This window comes from Panthera pardus, unplaced genomic scaffold (genome assembly GCF_024362965.1).
Source record: "Panthera pardus isolate Hobbes unplaced genomic scaffold, ASM2436296v1 HiC_scaffold_17, whole genome shotgun sequence".
Classification (NCBI taxonomy): domain Eukaryota; kingdom Metazoa; phylum Chordata; class Mammalia; order Carnivora; family Felidae; genus Panthera; species Panthera pardus.
The window spans coordinates 107,740,998-107,762,825 of record NW_026526732.1 but is presented as its reverse complement, the minus strand read 5'-3'; the positions used below and the strand labels follow the sequence as shown (position 1 = coordinate 107,762,825).

Sequence of the window (21,828 nt, the reverse complement as noted above, 5' to 3'; positions counted from 1 at the left end):
CATCTCCCACATTTCCCTACTGAATCCTGTGATCCAGCCTCACATAACGACCCAAGTCTTCCAACGTTTTCTGCCACGGCTTCATGCCGGGCACACGATGTTTGTTACGACTACAGTAACTCTATGATCCTCATTTCCCGCTGTGAACCTCGCACTTGTTCTCTAATACCCATCACCAGTCTCTGCTTTTGTGAAGCTTTGCCTGACCCACCTCCTCGAGAAGAATCGATCCGGCCTCTGCTGTGTCCCAGTGTGTCTCCTACAAACCTCCGGTATGGTGCTCATGAGAGAGCTGCAAATCCGGCTTATAAATCGTCTCTTCCTCTCCTTTCAGCTCCATCCACTGATTCATAGTGCGGTTACACGGTAATAAACAAAAGCCACCCGACAAAGCCTCAATAAGTAGACTATTGGATTTCCTTATAATAAGGGCAGGCGAATACATGGTATCAGTTTACCGTATTTTTATTTAAAAAAAAAATTTTTTTTACGTTTATTTATTTTTGAGACAGAGAGAGACAGAGCATGAACGGGGGAGGGTTAGAGAGAGGGAGACACAGAATCTGAAACAGGCTCCGGGCTCTGAGCTGTCAGCACAGGGGCTCGATGCGGGGCTCGAACTCACGGACCGCAAGATCGTGACCTGAGCCGAAGTCGGCGCTCAACTGACTGAGCCACCCAGGCGCCCCTAGTTTACTGTATTTTTAAATGTGAACAGAAACGGTAGATTGTTGCTATTTATTATCAATAGTTCAAAGCACTGAGTTGAATCAAGGAATGAATGTAAGTGCACTCGGAAATCACATAAGCCTAAAAATCCTTTGATGAGAGATGCCAGGTGGCAGTGCCACTTGGGCCTCCAGGGCCGTCAAGCAATCTTTTATGGGTTTCTTCCCACCCGTGGGCTATTTCTAACCTTACTGCCTTCCCGAACCTCCTGCACTGACCAGACCTCCCCTGCCCAGAATCCTTAAGTAAAGCCAAAGAACCAGACAGAAATGAAATGGTAAGGACAGCATATGAAGAAATTATTCTAATGGTCCTCGGGTGGACCCTTGAATACTGACACCCAATTCCCACCTCAACACCAGGAATCCTCCCCCCTCCCTCCCCTAAAATAATTACTAAAAGCTATTTTGCGTTTACTGATTATTTTCCAGGGGTAAGTGGAATGGATGGGACCTCATTGAATGGAGCTAAATCATTCTGTCCTACGCACCTGTATTCCCTCCTCCTGGACGCTTTCATAGGATGAACTTACTTTTAAGATGGCCCCTCTGGCTTTGCACCCCAGGGGAGTTTTCAGAAAGCAGGGAATGTTAGTAATGAAATGGCAGTAAGACAAATAGGCAGACGGGAAATAGCTCGACCTAAAGAGAATGGTAACAGCAAAAATGAGAACGGGCTAAAAAAACCTGTTTTCTCTGGCGATTCCAGAGCAGAGGCTGGACTGGGGGAGGATGGGGATAAAACGCTACCTTGGAGATGCCGGGGATCGAACCCGGGGCCTCATACATGCGAAGCATGCGCTCTACCACTGAGCTACATCCCCTGGCGCAGGGCACCGGCTGGGCAGCCTCCCTGTCCTGTTAAAAGCGCGGGTTATTCGGCGTTGGGCCTGCGCGCGGCGGTCGGCGAGGAAGAATCCCATCTGCAGCCTCCTTGGGTGTCACCAAGGGCCTGCATCCCGCACGCGGCGCCAGCTTCCAGCTCTAGGCTGCAGCGAGCAGAGCTGCGGACGCCCGCTTCCCATCCCGCCGGCCTCACCGAGCACCGGGCAGGGCGCACGCGGGGGTCCTCGGGGACCCTGGCGAGAACCCTCCACCAGCCAAGGACTTACGGAAAATGCGACCCACATGTTGGAAAGGTGAATGAATCTGGGGAGGTGCCGCCCCCGACCTGATCCCGCCCAGAGAAACACCTGTCGAGGTAGATGAAAACACCTGTCCAGGTAGATGAAAACGTGGAAAGCCTGCCCACATCTTCGTCCCCGGAGGCCACGGCTCGGCTCCCGCGGACACCGCGGTGGACACCGCGAACCTGGACTTCGTGAAGAGTCTTCCATTTGAGAAGCCGGCGATTCCTTGTTTCCCTCTTTTCTTGACCACGTGCCAGCTTCTGTTTGATCGCGTCCAGCTGAGACCCGGCAGGGCTGCACGGAAGAGGGGGACCCACACCAGCTCACCTGAGCCCACCCCCCCCACCGCAAGGCTGAGCGGAGGGAGCCCGCACCAGACCCCCCTGAACTACCGCAGACCCCGCGGCAGCCACCCTCCAGGGTCTCCTCTCACCTCGAAGTTATACAGGAGAGAATAGCGACTGTTCAGAAGAAACTGTGACAGCAGCGAAGGCGCAGGATCCATAAAAAGAGTAAGTGACGACTGGGACTTCACCAGACAAGCCGTAGACTGGGAAAAATACTTTCAAGGCACGGATTTGATAGCGGACCGGTATCCCGAGTGTACAAAAACTCTTAAAACTCAACAGTGAGAAAACAAACCTCTGATTAAAACCAAAGCAAACCGAACGGGCCCAATACATTAACACTCACCAAAGAAGACATGCGGAGTCCAGATAAGCCCCGGGAAGGATGTCCCACATGAGTCGTCAGGGAGGTGCAAGTGACAGCAGTACTGAGCCGCCAGGACACGCCTACTGGGTGGGATGGCCCAAACCCAGAACACCAGCACCACCTAGTGCTGGGGGCGTGTGGGATGAGGGAACTCCTTTCTTGGAGCCAGAAACCACTCCCGAGTGATGCCGTGATGGTGCCATTATCCATCTGTCAAAACTCCTACCAGGCGCAACACTGAAAGGGAGCCCTAACACGCTCGGGGGGTAATGATGGACCAATGCAGGCCTTCCTTCCCTACACCCTTGATTTCTCTTTTTTGTCTCACTCTGTGAGCTGGTACTTCACGGATATTGGGGAGTGCTGAGGGGGACCTCCTTGCCTTACTCTTGACTTTAGCCAGAAGCTTCGAGTTTCTCATAGTTAAGAATAACGTTAGCTACAGGATTTTTGTAGATACATACTCTTTATCAAGCTGAAGATTTCCCCTTCTATTCTGAGTTTGCTGAGAATTTTTATCATAAACGAGAGTTGGATTTTTATCAAATGCTTTTCTGCATCTATTGATATGGTCATGTGATTTATCTTTAGCCTGTTGATGTGGTGGATTAGGTCAACTGATTTTCAAACGTCCAACTAGCTTTGCGTACCTGCAGTAAACCCCACGTGGGCATCATGTTTAATTCTTTTTTGCACATTGTTGGATTTGATTTGCTATTATTTATTTATTTATTTATTTAATTTATTTTTGACACAGAGACAGAGCACGAGTGGGGGAGGGGCAGAGAGAGGGAGACACAGAATCTGAAGCAGGCTCCAGACTCTGAGCTGTCAGCACATAGCCCGATGCGGGGCTCCAACTTACGGATCCGCGAGATCAGGACCCGAGCCAAAGTCGTATGCTCAACCAACTGGTCACCCAGGCGCCCCTGATTTGCTATTTTTTAAAGGATTTTTGCATTTATGTTCATGAAAGATATTGATCTTAACTTTCCTTTATAGGAATGCCTTTGTCTGGTTTTTCTGTTAGGGTGATGCTGGCCTCATAAAATGAATTAGTAAGTATTCCTGATGCTTCTATCTATTGGAAGAAATTCTTGAGAATTGGCATAACTTCCTCCTTAAATGTTTGGTATGATTCCCCAACGAACCCATCTGGCTCTGGTACTTTCTGTTTTGGAAGGTCATTGTTTATTGATTTAATTTCTGTAATATATATGCATTTATGTAGCCTTTCTATTTCTTTTTGTGTAAATTAATTAGTGTAATTTTCCTTTCCTTTTTACTGAAGAACATTTTGGCATAGATAAGAACAAAAAAGGATGTTATAATGAATTTCCGCATATCCATTACTCAGTTTTATTAAATACCAACTCATAACCAACCCATTTGGTGCATAATCGGATTAGCTTTGGTGTCCAATTCTGTTCCGATGAGTTTGGGCATCTTCTCATACATTCATATATTTAAGACCCATTTCTATCTACCTTCTGTGAACCATCTTTTTATATTCTTCGCCAAATTTTCTGCTAAATCTTGGATATCTTTCTAATTGATACATAGGCTCCTTTTATATGTATGGGGGCGTAGTAATTGGTATTTTCCCAAATACGTCTCTTCTCCTTTTCTGGGTGTACGTTCGGAACATGTTTCTCGGCTCCCTTGAAGTTAGGTGTGACCATTTTTTTCCCCACCCAAATGAGTAAATGGATGCATGTGGCTTCTCTCTTGAACTTCAAAAGCAGGTGCCTAATTCTTCATAGCTCACTTTCCCTCTGAAATAGCAACGGACACTATTCTAGATAGAAGCTGAAGTCTGCCACCCCAGAATATGCCATTTTGGCAAACCGATTATTTTTTAGTTGGAGGTAAATGAGAATCAGCAGATTTGAAAAGACGTTCCCACAACTTCCTTTATCGGAGTAAAAGCAGACACTTCTGAGAAATGAGGGCTGTCACAAATCCCCCCTCCTGGGGAAGTTTTCTGGCCGTGGAGAAGTAGAAGGTTGGAGCTGCGATGCATGTGCACCAACAGACCTTCCCGCAGTTTGCTGCAGGGAAGTCCCAAGCCCTTTTCCTCCATTTTGTCACTTCTCTACAGATGTGTTCTTCTCTGCTAAGATGCTGGATCGGCCCACGTTTTAGCTCCATCGTGAAGTAGTGCCACGTAACACAGGCTGCATGCCTTAGCCCACGTCTCTCACGTCCCCCTTGTCCGTGTTTTAGGTCAGTTTAATCTGCAGGGCCCCAGGCGGTGAATTTAAACTGGGTAGGAGAAAAAGATGTTTTTCCTCCCCTACACTGCTTTATCATCCTAATTCTCAATCCCAGATTGAGAATGCTGGCGAGGAGAGCCATCAGCCACCCACGGATGGCGGGGGGGGATGTAATGTGCCGGCAATAAGCTTTTATTGTGAAGTCACTGAGATTTTGTGCATGTTTTCTCTTACACCCTAATCAAGCCTACACTTAGTGACGTGTGGAAACTATCCTTTTTGTGATATGAATGGCAATTCTATTTTCCCAGTCTGAGATTTCTCTTTGACTTTGCTTGTGGGTTTTCAGTCTGTCCTACAGAAGGTTTTGTTTTGTTTGACTCCATGATTATTCTAATAGTACATATTTATTGTATAAAATTTGGAAAGTAGGAAAAGAGTAAATATACTGAAGAAAAACTACTATACTCTGACCAGTCTTTCAGATGCTCTCTTGAAATAAAATTTGTCAATATTTTTCTTTAAATAATTTTGGATTTTTGAATCACAACTGGAAACACTATTTGGAATTCATTCTGCTACACGCTGTGGAATATGGAATCAATTTTTTCTCCAGGTAACTACCCAAATTCTGTCTCTTCAATTATTAAATAGACCATCTTTACCCATAATGGAAGATTACAACTCACTGGCTTTGATGAGGGACCATGGGGCAAGCTGAGGGCAAAGTACAGGTTACAGCACCCGTTCCCCCACCCACCCCAGGTGGGACATGTGTGATATTCCTCAGACACTCCTGGCCGCCCAAGAACTAAGGAAAGGGGTTTAAGTGCTGGCCATGGTGATGGGGGAAACTAAGGCAAATGAAAAATTAAATTCCCTTACTGCCTACAGCCATCGGCAAGTCCTTGAAACCAGCAGAGTGACCTCCCTCTAGGAGGTCAGCTGCCTCGATGATGGCACTTTGCTGGGGGCAAAAGGGAACCTTAGCTTAACATTATCCTGACCGCCCCCCACCCCCAACCCAGAACCCGTAAGTCTACTTTAACCTATAAAAATTCCTTTGGAAACTTCCTTTATTTCAACTGCCCCAAGATATATACTGAGTTGCTATCTTTTCAAATGTATGTCTAAGTGTCCTTTCAGATGTGAATTTCACCTTGTTTATGATAACTTCCCTTGTTTAAAGTACATATATCTGAGTCTCTTTTCAAATATATATCTTATCTTTTTACTGCTACACATTTTGTTTTTAAAGCAAATACATACTCGAATAGCTTTTGAAAAGTATATTATCAACCTTCTGAATGTGTGTGTGTGTGTGTGTGTGTGTGTGTGTGTGTGTGAACCCAAGAATTTCTCTCCCCAGTGGACTGCAAAGTAATTTCTGGAATATTAAGGGATTCCGAGGGTTGTGGAAATTTTAAATATGGGTTTCTGCCTGCAGGAAGTTATGGAGGGAATATGTACTGGCAGAAAGTCAGAAACCTCTTTCCAATCTTAACACACCCATTTTATGAGTGAATGATTTGGTTAGAAGACAAGCTTAGATCATTCACAGAAAAAATGTATCAGCCTTTAGATATCAGAAAGAAAAAAGATTGTAGAAGAGTATGAAATATGAAGCATCTTATCAGAAGGAATTCAGGAGTTCCTCTTCACTTCTGGAGGAAATACCACAACGTACCAACCAGCGGGAGAGGTGCTTTTCCTACAGCTTCGTAAAGGGGACCTCATCCGCCCCAGACGGGGCGCCACCCCTCGTCTTAATAAAGGGGACCCCATTTATCCCACACGGGGCACCTGAGTTCCGGTCAACAGAAAAACGGTCAACATTAGGCGACTGCCCTGACCTTACCTAGGCGGTCAGAGAAGCCCCGGTACCAGAGCCCGGGTAGCTCAGCTGGTAGAGCATCAGACTTTTAATCTGAGGGTCCAGGGTTCAAGTCCCTGTTCGGGCGGAGAGGCTGACCTTTTTCCCCTGAATTCTCACATCCAAAAAGTGTTTGAGCATTTCTTCCCTCCCGTGTCAAGCAGATTGGATCCAGGCGGGGCAGTGGTGCCCCGACTGGGGCGGATGAGGGCCCCTTCGCCAAGGCGGAGAGTGGTGCCTCCTCTGAGGAGGATGGGGTCCCCTTTACCAAGGCGGGAGTGGGTTTGGAAAGGATCTCCCCGCCCCCGACGACCTCAAATCCCACAGTTTGGGTAAAAACGGGTGGATTTTCTCGTGGGACAGAAGTGTCCGCCCCACCGGTCCTTCCTCGTCCCTGGAGGGCAGAGAAAAGATGCGGAGCCGGCCGGGCCTCCCACCCACCTATCCACATCCTCCTTCCGTGTACAGATCCGCACGCAAACCCTCCGCTCCTTGTCGGGTGGCGGTTCCTTAGGCTCGAAGAGGAAGCCTGGAGGCCGGCGCGGAGGAGGCCGGGCCCAGCAGAAGGGGGGGCAGCGGGAGCGGGGGTCAGAGGCGCGTCCGGGCCGCGCTCCCCGAGAAGCCCCGTCTCACGGACGGGCCCCGGGTGGCGGCGCCAGCACGGGAGGCTCTGAGCAAGAGAGGAGGAAACGTGGGAGACCAGCCCCGAGTCCTGAACATTCTGTCCCCCGGTTCCCAACCGGCGGTGAAACAAGGGGGAGGGGGGAACCCAACCCCTCGGGGATGGCGGCTCGTCCTCGCGCGCTCTGTCACACACACACACACACACACACACACACACACACACACGCACACACCTGCTCTCACATCTGCAGACTGTACTTTCCGCTTCAGTAAACGTTCCTGCTTGTGTTGTGTCTGTGCTGGATTCCTTCTCCTGAGACCCAGAACCTTCCCGGGCATCTTCGGGTCCGGCTGGGTCGAGGCCCCCGGACCCGGGTGTCCCCAGGTCACCGGGTGGCAGCCTCACCTCGCCTCCGCCCTCTGCCGCATCACCCACGCCTCACCCCTCTCTCCCTCCGCCTCCTCCTCCAGGAAGCCTTCCTAATTTCGCGGTCCACGGCTACCGGGTTCCGGGGTCCCAAGGTCCCGGAGTCGGGGCTTCCCGGATCTCTGCTAGATTATCAGTCCGGGGAGCTTCTCAGTAGTAAATCTTTCTGTGCGGCCCCGCGGGGCTACGACACTCGGTGGCCTAAGGCAGAGAGCGTCCCCCCGGCGCCCGCGGGTCCGGCTGTGGCCGCGCCGCCCGCACGGGCCCTCACGTCAACCCCGCGCCCTGGACCCCGCTCCCCGATCCCCGCGCCCCACGCCTGGCTCCCCGAGCCCCGCGCCGTGCTCCCGGTTCCCCGCGCCCCGCCCCCCACGCCCCGCTCCCCCGCGCCCCGGGCCCTCTCCCTGCGCCCCGCGCCCGGCTCCCCGATGGAACGGAAACGCTTTCTCGACGGATCAGTGGGACCCGGCGCCAGCCGACCGCCGCAGAAAGACCCTTGAGGCAGGAACAGCGAACCCCAGGCTCCAAAACCAGCTTCAGGCAGCCGTTCTTCTGTTTTCCAGAAATTCCTAACCCCCCAGTCCAGCGCTCAGGGCTCTGTCACTTCAGCGTCACCATTCTGCCTTCCCCTTACAGGTGGAAACCCGGTTCGGGACGCCAGCTCTCCGCGGACGCGGCCATCGCCCGCAGGTGGTGTTTCTTACCCGGTTCAAGTCCATCGCGTTCCAGGACTGCCAGATACGTGGTCGTTCCCCCCTCCCCCCCACCATCCCGCCCCGTTTCCGTCAGTGGATGAAGATTTTCGGTCTTCTCTTCCCATCTGGACCCAGACTTCCAGAGACAACTGAGTTTTTCCCTTTGTACCCTTTGTTGCGCATTTTCTAGCAGGCGTGTGGGAGCCGGGAGCAGTGGGGCGTCAGGGACCCCGCTATGACGGCGGGTAACGCCCGAGGTAATGACGGAGGTTGACCCCGCAGGGACTGACAGACCTGGAGGGCCATCTGCGTCACGTGGCCTGGCCGTGTGGGGGCCCCAGCTGTCAGCCATTTCCCCAAAAGCGCGCCCAGCACGTGGATTCCCTCGGAGACGACACTGGCGGGGGTCCCAGCGCTGCAGGCGCTCTCGGCTCTGCCCCGATGCCGAGCCTGAGGCCCTATAGAGCCTTCCTACTTAACCCCGGAGGTTACGAAAGTCACGGGAAGCACATAGGTGCTCCTGGAAGGGAAAACACCGAGTGCCAGGTCTCTTCTCTGCCAAGAATCACCAGAAGGAAAATTGAAGACAACAGCCAGGTCACTTGAAAAGGAATCTGAGAGCAGCCCTCGCGCCCTGACACAGACGCGGCGTCCGAAGAGTGTTTCTGAGCTGGGAGGGTCTGGGCGCCTGGGACGCCTGTGCTCTAGGCGGTGACAGCTGCTGGACACACAGGTGACAGTGTGACGGACACACAGGTGACAGCTGCTGTAACAACAGGGCCCCCTGAGCCCGTGTCTGTTCCATTTGCCTGTGAGCGGCCCCAGCCTCACCCCTTCTGGCCCTGTAGCCTGGGAGAGGGGAGATCTTGTTTGCACTCAGGGGACAGCAAAGCTTGTTTTGAGGCTCAGGTTTTGCAGAATTCCTACCCTGTGATACACCGACTCGCACCCGAAAGAAAATGAAAATGTAACGCATTGTGATACATCCACCCAACGTAGAATCATGTTTAGAAATGAAGGAATTCTGTAATTGTTACCCACACCTTGTTTGTTTCAGGAAACACAGGGAACTTACACATCTCTCTATTCCCACCCTTCCCTCCGCGTGCCCACGACCACTCTTACACACACACACACACACACACAGACAAGCCACAGACACAACACACACACACACACACACACACACACACACACACACACACACACACTGCCCCTCTGGGCTTCATCTCTCTCTCCGATCCTTGCTGGGACCTTAACACGTGTGTTCGCTTTTATGACTTTCCTTAGCGTTCTAGAAACAAGTGCTAGAAACGGTTGAAGAAGCCGGTTGAGGTGATGCAAACTTACTGAATCCGTCACGAGTGCGCGGTGACCTTCCAGAAGACCGCCAAGTGGGGCAGAAGGCAGGAGACTTCCAGGACAGCGGCAGGTGGAAACTCTCGGATGGGCGGGGGCCGCGGGGACTTGGTCTGGGGCGGGAGGGCAGGGACCGCGGTTCGGGTCAAGCAGGTCACCCCGACAGGGACTCGCACCTGAGGAGCGAGAACCCCGTGCGCGGGTGGAAGCGGCGTGGAAGGGTTGCTCGCGGACACGCGAGGATTTTATGCCAGCTGCGCGCGTGCGCAGTTCGGGGGTTTCCGGCGCGAGGCCCAAGGAACCCCCCGCCCGGGGCCGAGACCCGAGGGAACCCCACCCCCCGGACGAGGCCTGAGGAAATCCGCCCCCCATTCCTAAGTGGGGCTTCTCCCGAGTCCGCGGCCCCCGGCGCAGCGGTTGGGTCGCGGGGTGTTTTCCGGGTCGCCCCCCAGCAGATTTGGGCTCCGGCCCCCGCACCCCAGCCATGCGGTGACGGGCGGTGGTCGCGCAGGGGTGCGCGCGCGGGGCACGCAGAGGCCTGGGGTCGCGGTGTGGGGTCAGACCCCCTGCTGTCACAGAACAGGACCTGAACGCGGGTTCAGGTTTCATCTTCCCTGTCCTGTGTGCGTCCTGCCCTTTCCGGACACCGTCCGTAATTAGACCGTGGAGGAGGTCGGATGGTGGGCGGGGTTCCTTCTTTCACCTGCTGCGGGCGCGGTGCGTGACAAGAAAAACAAGCCTGCAGATTCCCTGATCCCGGAGAAAACTCGGGCTGGAGGTGCCGGGGATTGAACCCGGGGCCTCGTACATGCGAAGCACGCGCTCTACCGCTGAGCTACACCCCCCGGCCTGCGTCCCTCTCTCCTGCTTCATAAAATAGCACTTTTATTTTTCCCTTTTTTACTAAGAACCGGCCTGCAGAGTCTACTGGGCTAAACTTCGCTGCTTCCAAATTCGCCAAACTGGAGAGCATTTAGCGGCTTGGTCGGAATAGCGCCCCTGCCGACCCGAGAGCCGCCCACCCCCACCCGGGTACCTGCTCCGGGCCCGCTCCTCAGGGCAGGGTCTGCGTGGCCTCCGCCGGGAAAGCTCGCGTCTTCCACCCGGACCGCAGCGCCGACGTTCAGACGGACGCGCCCCGCGCCCCGCGCCGCGGCGGCCGCAGGTGCACCTGCGTGTTCTGGCGCCGCCCGCTGGGAGACGTCCGCGTCCGCTCCGCTGTCCCTGTGGGTCCCCCTCCCGAGGGTCAGGTCCACAAGGGGTTGTACGAACAACAGCCTCAGAACTGCCCCCACTTTAACTGAAGTGACTTCGTCCCGCACTGGAGGGAAGAACCGGGGCGCAGGGCAGGCAGGGGGCAGCCGAGCAAAGTTGGGGCACCGAGCGAAGCCGGCAAAGTCCTTCCCTGGGACACCCGCTGACCCAGCGGAAAGCCTGCTGTGGGTGCAGATATTCGAAAGAACAAAATCAAGGAACGCGGGGAGACCTCCAAGTGGTGCCCTGGGTGCTTGGGGGTGGGGATGGGAGTGGGTTCCTGGACCCCGAAAAGCAAGCGGGAGTGGTCTGTCCGGGAAAGACCGAGGAAGAGGCCGTTCGCTCGGCGGCCTGCTTACCGACTTGAGCCCCGTGGAGTGCTGGCGGATGTCCTTCGGGTGGATCTGCGTTTAAAGACCCGAGGACGTTAAGTGTAATTTAAGCGCCCCTGCCCCCTTGATTCTCTGCAAGATTTACCGGAGACAGGAGCGCGTCTGGATGTTTGCAATCAGGTGACACGTAAGGAGACACCTGACCTTCCAAATGGGAGATCTGGGACTTTTAGACCATCATTCCCGGGCTCTCCCCGGGTATTTCGGCCACACCTCCACCTTCATGGACACTGATAGTTTCCGTGTTCAGAACAGTTCAGCAAGCACTGCGTTCCTCGAGAAATCCCTCCCTTGCTCCCTCTCTCAGAAGTTGGGGTCCATACCCTGTCACGATTGGTGATTGATCTGGACTAAGGAAAAGGAGGGGACGATCAGTGGGCACGTCTTCTGTGCCTCAAGCTTCATACAAGTGCAACTGAGAACCCAGAAGGAAACTTAACAAACATTGTGCGAGAGCCGTCCTCTTCTTTGGTCTTTGTTTTTCTCTCCGGTTCATTGGTGAGCTGAGCCATGGGCAGGGGCATGAGCCTCTTCGTGGGGGCGATGGCACCCTTATTCCTCTCCTTTCCAGAGACCCCCGAGTGAGCGTGGTCTTTCTTCCTGCTCACTCCTTCTGGTCTTCCTTGTGCTGATGCTGCTTGGACGTGCACAACCTCGAAGGGGAAAGAGGGAAGCTGGGTTGAAGGAATCCAGGAACACACCCAGCCTCTCCTGCAGGTGAGCCCGAGCTGGGCACCTGGGTACACCCCACACTCCAGCAAACCCTCTACAGTGGATGGTTGCCCTGCCTACCGAGTTATCCTAGGATCTCACAGTTGGTAGAACAAGGTTTGCTGTATTTAGCTTCACTAGTTCACAAAATCTTAGCCCGAATCTTTTTTGCGCCTCTGCAGTAAGAAGGATATCTGAATGCTAGACCAAAGATCCCGCGGCTAAGATCCCCTGAGTGCAGCCGACTCCAAAGTCAGCTCAAGTACCAGGGAGAGTCCCAGGTGGAATATTCACCTCTGTCTCCAGTTCCCTTTTCTTTCAACTTCTGTTGTGACTTCTAAGCAAGGAAGACCCTGTTAAAATTAAATACAAAATAGAGACCAGACTTGAAAATTGCCTGAGCAGACAGGACCACATAAGCCATATAAGCCACAGTAAATGCAGCCTATCTCATGAACACAAGTGTAATGTGGGTTGTCCCTTGTAAATGCCTGAAAAGAACCAAGTCATCTGCTTAAAAATGGTGTAAGATAATCACTTCTAACCAATCCCTGCCATCTGGAAATCACTGCAATACCCAATCCCTATAAAAATTAAACAGCTTCATTGGGGCACCTGGGAGGCTCAGTCGGTTAAGCATCAGACTTTGGCTCAGGTCATGATCTCACCGTTAGTGAGTTCGAGCCCTGCTCAGACTTTGTGCTGACAGCTTGGAGCCTGGATCCTGCTTCGGATTCTGTGTCTGCCCCTCCCTCTGTCTCTCTTTCTCAAGAATAAATAAGCATTTTAAAAAATTAAAGAGCTTCCCCACTTTCACGTTATAAGCCATCCTGTGATGTCATGCCTTGAGCTTTGTATCAGCTTTACATCTGAAAGCTCCCAGTTCATGAGCTATTATGTATGCACAATAAACTCATACTAAATGTGATTTTATCGATTTGGTGGTTTTTAATTTAATTTTAATTTTCTGGTTTTTGATAACCGGTAAGATAGTGCAGAGGGGCAGATAGAAGATTAGCAGTGTGTCACCTCAGGGAAATTACATCCAGGTTGGAGAAAAGATACAAGTGGAATAAAGTAAGAACCTTGGAGAGAGACAAAGCATAGCGAGATGAGTGATGTAAACGCAGATCTCAAAATCCAGGCTACTGTGGGGGAAATAAGACAGAAGAGGACTGAATTGGTCACAAAACTTGGTCATAGGTGGAGAACAGTGTGTTTCACAGTCACTGCTCTAGTAATCCCTGGTGTAGACCCAGTTAGTGGATGCTTCAGCTCTAGTTCAGGAGACCCCCCCCCCCCATACAAAGACGAAGGAAGAGGAAAGGAAGAAAAGGCTACAATTTATCGCAGAGCCTTGTTTGGACAGATTCTCGCCTAAATAAAGAAAGCACAGAGAGGCAAATATGTGAGCTGGGACACTAGGTTTTACAAAACCTTTGCAAAATCTAAGACCTTGGAAAACCTCCAGAGGCCTAGAGAAGTCTTCAGCTTCATCACATAGAACGCAGAGCCCTGAGTTGTGGATGAAGTGCTGGACACCGTTGAGGAAAACCATCAATAGTTTCCGTGACTTTGAAGTCTCCCCAGTGATTCTAGTAATTGGCCAGTTCGGGAACCATTAGCCTGGAAGGTCAAGCACCCAGAAATTGCATTCAGTTAACTTACTGGAAAAGTGCCATCATCCAAAAGGAGACGTATCTACAGGTGGCCCACCGCATCTTTCTCCCCATCTTCTGAATACAAAACAATGGGCAATGTCCCCTTTCTCCGGGAAAGAGAAGGTGACTTTGTCCTACAGGAAGACCTGACTTGTAGAGTCCAGAGCTGTCGTGGCTTGGGCAGGCCAGGCTGCTCGTGCTGCTGCTGGAGAACACTGTGAGCATGCGCGGGCTGGTGGGGGGGCCCTCCTTGCAGGAGCCTCTGTTACAGGTAGCTCCTGCAAGAACCACACGAAGCCAGCTTTCCTGAAACCCCATGTGTCCCTGTGTGGGGAGCGTGTTGACTGCGGCATTCAGGCTTGAACGTCTCTGGTATAAGTGGGGGCAAAATCCACATGAATACCTGGAATAAAGAAAAAGTACAAGGCAAAAATCCACATGACTAGACATCAATGATCTCTTTGCCTAGGGAGTGGTATGGCTCTGTTGGTGAAGGTTTAGTCTTTGGTGCGAGACTTCAGGATTTCAGGCCCTGTTCAAGCTACTCTTTCCTTTCCCCTACACATTTCTAAGTCTTAGAAGAAGCTAATTGAAACCTGGCTTTCTCTTAGGAAACTCACTATGGTGTTTATAGTGTGGGCATCTCTGTCCATACAGCCTCATCTCTTCTCAACTGGCTTCTAAAGTCAAGACTTTGAGGGGGCAAAGCCAGAGTTGCAATAGAATGAGAACACCATTGTTCCAATGTAGGTAACCCACTAATCCTCTTTAGAGACTCTTACAAGATTTAGACGGGTGAACAAAAGAGTGGATGTAGGCGTGAAAATGGAAAGACAGATTTGAGAACAAGGAAGAGTGTAGACAGACACAGGATTTGCAGCCATGTTGGATTTGGGGAGTGAGGGATTCACTTAAAAGACCTCTAGGTGGCTTGACCAGACTTACAGTAAAACCTGGGTTTCTGAGCATAGGTCATCCTGGAAACATGCTTGTAATCCAAAGCACTTGTATATCAAAGCGAATTTCCCCATAAGAAATAATGGAAACTCAGCTGATTCGTTCCACAACCCAAAGATATTCATATAAAAATGATTACGATGTTAAATTACAATACTGTAATATAATACAAAATAATAAAGAAAATACAAAATATAAAGAAAAACAAATTGACCTGCACTTACCTTTGAAAACCTTGGTGGCTGGTGTGAGGGAGACAAGAGAGGAGGATTATTGCATAGGAGGACTTTCACTATCAGTAACAAAATCACTGCTATCTCTTGGTTCAATGGAACCTTTTCCTGCACAGGGGCCATTGTATATGCTTGCACGGATGTTGACTACAGCACAGTATTAATAATATAATACTTAAATTTAAATAATTAAAATACTCGTCATAGACTGTATTTAATGTAACTGGCAATAAGGCAGCAGAGGAAAGGGTCTACATCTGCAGGCAGCCTGACCTAAAATGAAGCAAAGGATTCCTAAGCTCACTCTTGGATGGAAAAGCAAGGGACTGTCCATAGGTGTTTGGAAGTAACAAAAAATACACTAGTGCCAGTTACGGGCACCTTCCAACGTGCTGAAAAATCACTGATTTCTGTCAAACACAGCAGCCTGAGACCCAGCATCTGAGCATGGGAGATGATCACCCACAATCCCAGAGAGAGAGAGAGAGCATGCCATTGGCTCAGTTGTGATCACGTGACATTTGGTGTCACAGACGACTCATACTCCAGGACATCGCTTGTTTATCAAGTTAAAACATATTAAAATGTTTGCTTACCTTGCAGAACATTCACAGAACAAGTTACTCACAATCCAAGGTTTTACTGTGTATTATGCTAGTAAGTACAGAGGCATGAACAGGATTTCTTCTAGGTTTTTGTTGTTTTTAGGTTAATTTGTTTCTGCATTAGAAGCAAGAAACAGAAAATTCTTGACACTGTTATGTGGCTGTAGGCTTTGTGTTAGCATCGAGAAACTTGGGCATGAATTAACAATGTAGCTTAATGGATACAATGTTTAATTCCAACTAGAAAATTAAGAGCTCACAATTGAAATTGGATCAATACCCTTATCTTCTGATACCAATGGATAATTTTGAGCCCTTCTTACCACTTAGTCTCCAAGGGCCCTCCTTTTCATGGAGGGCCTTAGGATCCTTAGGATCCTCATCCTTAGCATAAGAGATATCTACAGAGTTCCCGACTCAGAGATTAGAGCCTTCTGAAACCTCTATAAATTGTTACTTAGATGTAGTAGGCTCTACAGTGAAAAGAAGTGTCATGCTTCCTGCCAGTAATGCCCACCTAAGTCACTAATATGGATGACCAACTCAGGGTAGAGATGTCTGACCCCAGCGATCAAGTCTGCAATGAAGTTTGTATAGATTAAAATAGTAACAGCAAGGGGGCACCTGGGTGGCTCAGTCGGTCCCAGCCCCACGTCAGGCTCCTTGCTGACAGCTTGGAGCCTGGAGCCTGCTTCAGATTCTGTGTCTCCCTCTCTCTTTCCCCCCCCCCCTCACTCGTGCCCTGTCTCTCTCTCAAAAATAAATAAAAATGTAAAAAAAAAAAATTAAAATAGTAACAGCAAGGACCCGCAGGGAGTTCAGAAGTTCTTTTTCCTCTCTCATTTCTATGTTCCTTTCTCTTCAGCAATGTTGCAAAATGGTAGCTCTGGTTGGAAAAGCTGATTAATCTGGTGGCTGCTTGTGGCTTTACACTCATTTCTTTCTTATGTTGTGCCTATCACCCTGTGTAGGAACAACCCACTGGATGTTGTGACAAGACAGGGGGAGAAAGGAGACAATTCCCTATTTCCAGAGTCAGGGGAAGACAGAGCCGCCCTAGATCCGTCAGGAACCCAAGCCAGAACTTTCACAAATGCCAGAAACACAGCCTCCCATTGAACCATCTTTGACAGTGGCAGGTTTTTTGCAGCATCCTGCAAAATATGTGTATATTTCACTTATTTTCTGTGGTTCTTCGAAACCCTCACTTTTTAAACTAAAAGCCCGTTCCCTTGGGGCATCTGGCTGGCTCAGCTGGTAGAGCATGTGACTCTTGATCTTGGGGTCATGAGTTCAAGCCCCATGTTTGGGTGTAGAGCTTACTTAAAAAAAATAAAAAATCAACTGGATTTAATAAGACTTTAGCAAAAAGATGTTATTTTTTTAAGTCCGTTGTGTTAAACCCACTATATCTATAACCTCAACCTAGATCCATAAAGAAAGGATAATAAATTCTAGACTGTATGATACCATCCTGCTCTTACAACCTTACCTGCCTGGCCAGTCTCTCCCAGACACCCGTTCACTGGCCTAAAACCTCTTTTTATATTATTTTCAAGCCACACCCACGAAACTCCCAAGATGGAACTTTCTCTTCCTCTCCACAGTTTCTTTCTCTCGTGCTACAAACCAGTTCCAATCCAGTCTTTCTTGACCATCTTGTCCACACCCGCGTTCAAGTGTCATCTGTCTACAGTTGACTTGTGGCTTTATTTTCTATACCATGCCTGCCTTCTCCACCTGCAATCAATAAAGCCCAGGAAATACCTCCTGGGAAAGAAGAACTTCAGCACCACCATATACAAAACAAAAATGTCTCCTATTTCCAGTGGTCTCTTTTCTCTCAACTTTGTAGTTATGAGATGGCTTCACACTACAGCTGGTAAGACCGGAGAGTAGGTTACCAAGAATTCTTGTGGGTTTTGATGTAATTGCCTTCTAATCTTTTGTACTCCCAACCCCTTGAGGTCAGAGACTACTTCATTCACACTTTAAGTCAAGTGATTAACCCAATAATTGTTTCAATATAAGTAGCAGATACAAGACTTTGATTGAATTGTTGCGGCATGAACTGGGGAGCCCCCTGGTCCTGGGGCCTCCACCCAGCCCAACCCGAAGGAGTCCTCAAAGGTTCTGAGCCTTGTCAGGGGAATGAATTCAAGGACAGACACGCATCACGGTCAACAAGCCACACAGATGGGAAAGTTTATTAAAGCAAAAGGTACACTCTGGAGAGAGGTGAGCTAGTGAGAGCCCAAGCACCCTGGGGGTTGGAGTTTCTATCTGTTATTGACAGTTGTTAAGAAGCAGGAGGAATATTCATTACCTGGGGGTGGGGATTTCTTGGAAGAAGGATCGTGTGCCTTCTCCTCCATACTTGCTCAGGGGCTTCCTGTCCTGGCTCCGCCATCTGGGGCCCGTCTGGTGTGCTGGGGCTGCTGGGGAGTGCGGCAGGACAGGCCTCTGACCCTCCCCACGACTGGGCACAGCCTCCTCCGTGCTGGCCTCCAGGCTTCCTCTTAGAACCTAATTAACTGCCCACTCTAACACAATGAGTGGAAGGTAATGGGTGCACAGCTGCTGTTTTTTGTTCTTCTTGGAGGGACACAATGAGTGCATAATATATTTTTTTCAAAATTCCACTAATCACCAATTTCTCTGGTCTGGGTTTATAATTCTCCTTTAGGGGCTGAGAAATGATGGCTTCAGACCTCGAACGTGCTGCGATAATTTAAGTACTGTCGAAGCCTCCACCACTAGAGCTTAAGCAGCACAATCCGGCTTCTTCTAAATCTAGTGTTGCCATTCCTTCTCTCGGTGTTAAAAAATCACCATTTGGATTGGAAGTTCTCCCTTTTCTTCCTCTTCCATTTGCTTCTCCTTTTCCTCTTTCTTCTCTCTTTTTTAACTTCTGCTCCTCGTGAAGCCGCCTCAGCTCCTCCAGCCAACCAAATCGTCTTTAACTTTGAGCAAGTAGCCTTAGCCCATGTCATTGATGAACTTAAACCTTTCCTTGTATCTTGATCAAGATCATGAATTCTTTCCTAAAAAGAACGGAGCCTCCTACCCATCACCAGGCTCTCCTGCACCACCCTGGGCACCAAGGAAGCAAACCCTCTTGCACAACCTTGAGCCCTGAGATAATGTCTGTAGCTGTCGCCATCAAAACTGTGCATGATCAAGAATTGCCACAGATCACTGCATCCTTAACTGATTAACTAAGTCCCCTTAAAAACCCCATCCCTGGGCCAGGCAGAAACCTTGGAGGTGGCTTTTGGACAAGAGTCTGCCTTCTCCCCAGGTTGCTGGGCTCCTGAATAAAGGTCATATTCCTTTCCAGTCAAATCTGGTCTCTTAAGTATTAGCTTTTCAAACCAGGGGCAGATGAACTTGGGGTTCAGTGACACATTCTCTCTAAACTAAAAAAGGTTTGTCTGGGTTTTGTTTTGTTTTGTTTTAATATTGGGTGAGTTTTGATGAAGGGAAGCCCTGTTTCTTAAACAATGTCACAGCTTACCTGGCACCTTCACACACCTCTTTAAACCATATTTAACTTCCACATGAAGAAAACACAAAATCCCAGTCAGCCATCTTTTGGTGATGTGTCTATGTGTCCTAACAAATACTCCCTGGTATCCTGTTACTCAAATTCTGGGTCATAAAGATAACTACAGTGACTAGTCTTATGTTATGGGGTAGTTGTACTCAGTTGAAATTTCCTCTTCCTCCAAATTCATGGGTGTCCTGGGACCTCAGAATGTCACTTCATTTGGAAATAGGGTCTTTGCAGATGTAATCAGGTGCAGATGAGGCCATTAGATGGGTGCTAACCCAATAGGACTGGTGTCCTCATAGGAAGAGGGAAATTTGAACACGGAACCCCAGAGACAGAGACTTGGACTGATAAGGCTGCAAATCCAGGAAGGCCAGGAGAGAGGGGTGCTTCTGGCCCTTCTAGTCCTTGTGTCTGCCGAGTATTGGTCATCATAGCCGTCCGCTCCACCTCTATTCCTTATTTCCTTCCCATCAACAAGCACTCCAGCTGGCCGAGTGAGGCTCATCCACACTGCCAAAAGTTTGGTCACATTAGCAGTGCTCCCTATATCAGGTTATTACAGTTTTCATTGACTTTTTAATCACAGTGCATGAGGTCATTGACAGGTACCCCTGGGAAATCTCCTTGAGCTCTACACATATTCCCTATGTAACCCCATTTTATAGTGGTGCAACCTCTCCTCTCTAGTGCGTCTGAAACAGCAGGGTTGTATGCAGTAGGTCCTGAGTTGTCAGCTTAATTCTTGTCGCAACTGCAGATAATAGGAGCCACCAGTATGGTGGACACCAGAGCACTCTACCAGAAGGGGGTGTGGCTCAGTGGTAGAGCGCGCGCTTAGCATGCGCGAGGCCCTGGGTTCAATCCCCAGCACCTCCACATGGCCATCCGCGAGGGCAAGCTTTTGAACAAACTCCATGGGTTTGACTCCGGAAGGAGTTCCAACCTGACATCTCACTCTTTCTTTCCCTGGTGGCATTTTCATGCCAGGCACAGTGTGGAAGGATAGGGAAGAGCAGGGAATAGGAAAAAAGGGAAAGTTTCTTCTCTGTGTATTCACTTGAGGATAGTGAGAAAGAGACAGAGAAGAAATTTGGTGCAATTTGTCCCAGGATTCTTCTATCTTTCCTTTTCATGGTTGATAATTTAATACTTAGTCATTTCAATTCCTAAGGGCTTGGTTCCTCCAAACGGACTGCTTCAACACTGCGGTAATTATACCTGCGCTAGGTAAAGACAACACGGCTATTCTTCTGTCAGTGGTATGCCTGTCCTGGCATTCAGATCAGTGTGGAGTTCGGTCAAAAGTGAACCTGCAGGAAGGAAGCATGGAGGTGCTGGGGATCGAACCCAGGGCCTCGTGCATGCTAAGCACGCGCTCTACCACTGAGCTACACCCCCTCCTGGTGGGATCCTGTGGCGTCCACCATACTGGTCGCCCCTATTATCTGCAGGTGCACCAAGATTTAAGCTGACAGCTCAGGACCCACTGCATACAACCCTGCTGTTTCAGACGCACTCGAGAGAGGACACATTGCATTCCAACCTGCAAAGCCCTTAACACAATTAGCCTCATAACTGACCCTCAGAGGACTGCGGGCAGCCGACTTCCTGAGTGAAAGTTCCTGTCCACCACCAAGGAGAGTTTCAGGATGGAACATTCTCTTGGTTCTTCAGTTTCCTTCCCTCCTATCTGCAGAGCTCTCAGAAGAAAAGTGGTGCGGGGGATACACAAAAACAGTACCTGTATAGGATCAAGCGCTAAAAACAAACAAAACAGAACAGAACAGAACAGAACAAAAGAAAAGAAAAAAAGGACAAACCAGTAGGGTGAGGCCACTCAGGAAAGTGAGGTCCAGGTTGGGAGACAATGTGGAGTCAGTAATTCACAATATTGGTGTGAAATGAGGAGCAGAGTGTGTCTGTCACTTCTTCCCTAAATTGCTGTGCCAAACGTCTGTGTCTAGGGAGGTGGGGTCCTCACTCTGTCTAGACGCTGCGTCTCGTTCTGAGAGCCGGAAGGACAGAAGACAGGAAAGTAGACTAGAAAACACACTCCTGTGTACATAGAGCCTCTTTGAGAAGAAAATGCTCTCCAGGGGAACTTGAAGGAAGGAAAGAAATGAATTTGCTCTTTATAAGCCCCTTCGTACAGAACACACCAAAACTCATAGTGAAGTTGTTCAAGCCCAGAGTGTAGGTGGGTCGTCATTTGAACTCAGGGCCACTTCCACTGAAGACACATGAGGATCCGTGGTTCCACACGTAGTAACGCACAAACCATTATAAAGAAAGCTTTCTCTTCTCTCTCTTTCTTACCAGTATAGACTCAGGTTTTCTTATTGTATCCATTAGATTACATTCCTTCATTGTTCATTTTCCATTTTAATACTCAGTGCTTCCAACATTTCTCTAGAGGCCCCGTGTCCTTTTGAGCCTACCGTCATCTTTTGAGCACTTTCTTACATTCTGGCACAGAGACATGGTCTAGGGTCCTCTTGTGATTCCCCTGCCCCAGCCCTGGGGCGACAGCAACTTCCTCCAGCAGCCTTGGTTCCTGCTAGCGGGGATCTGTATTAAGAAATTAAGATAGAGCCAAATTATGGAAAGAGCCCAAATGTCCATGGACTGATGAATGGATAAAGACACACAAAAAGATGGTATGTATACATATAAATAAGTCAGAGAAAGACAAA

At 49.6% G+C, this 21,828-nt stretch overlaps 5 non-coding genes across 5 annotated transcripts; 2 read left to right on the top strand and 3 right to left on the bottom strand.

Annotated features, from left to right (window-relative positions):
• Positions 1-1,480: 1,480 nt before the first annotated feature.
• Positions 1,481-1,552, bottom strand: TRNAA-CGC (transfer RNA alanine (anticodon CGC)). Its single transcript has one exon. It is a non-coding gene; the product is annotated as a tRNA-Ala (tRNA).
• A 5,124-nt stretch (positions 1,553-6,676) lies between these two features.
• On the top strand, positions 6,677-6,749 carry TRNAK-UUU (transfer RNA lysine (anticodon UUU)). The gene has a single exon. It is a non-coding gene; the product is annotated as a tRNA-Lys (tRNA).
• Positions 6,750-10,539: 3,790 nt separating this feature from the next.
• On the bottom strand, positions 10,540-10,611 carry TRNAA-CGC (transfer RNA alanine (anticodon CGC)). The gene has a single exon. It is a non-coding gene; the product is annotated as a tRNA-Ala (tRNA).
• A 9,328-nt stretch (positions 10,612-19,939) lies between these two features.
• Positions 19,940-20,011, top strand: TRNAA-AGC (transfer RNA alanine (anticodon AGC)). Its single transcript has one exon. It is a non-coding gene; the product is annotated as a tRNA-Ala (tRNA).
• Positions 20,012-20,461: 450 nt separating this feature from the next.
• Positions 20,462-20,533, bottom strand: TRNAA-AGC (transfer RNA alanine (anticodon AGC)). Its single transcript has one exon. It is a non-coding gene; the product is annotated as a tRNA-Ala (tRNA).
• Between the last annotated feature and the right edge of the window lie 1,295 nt (positions 20,534-21,828).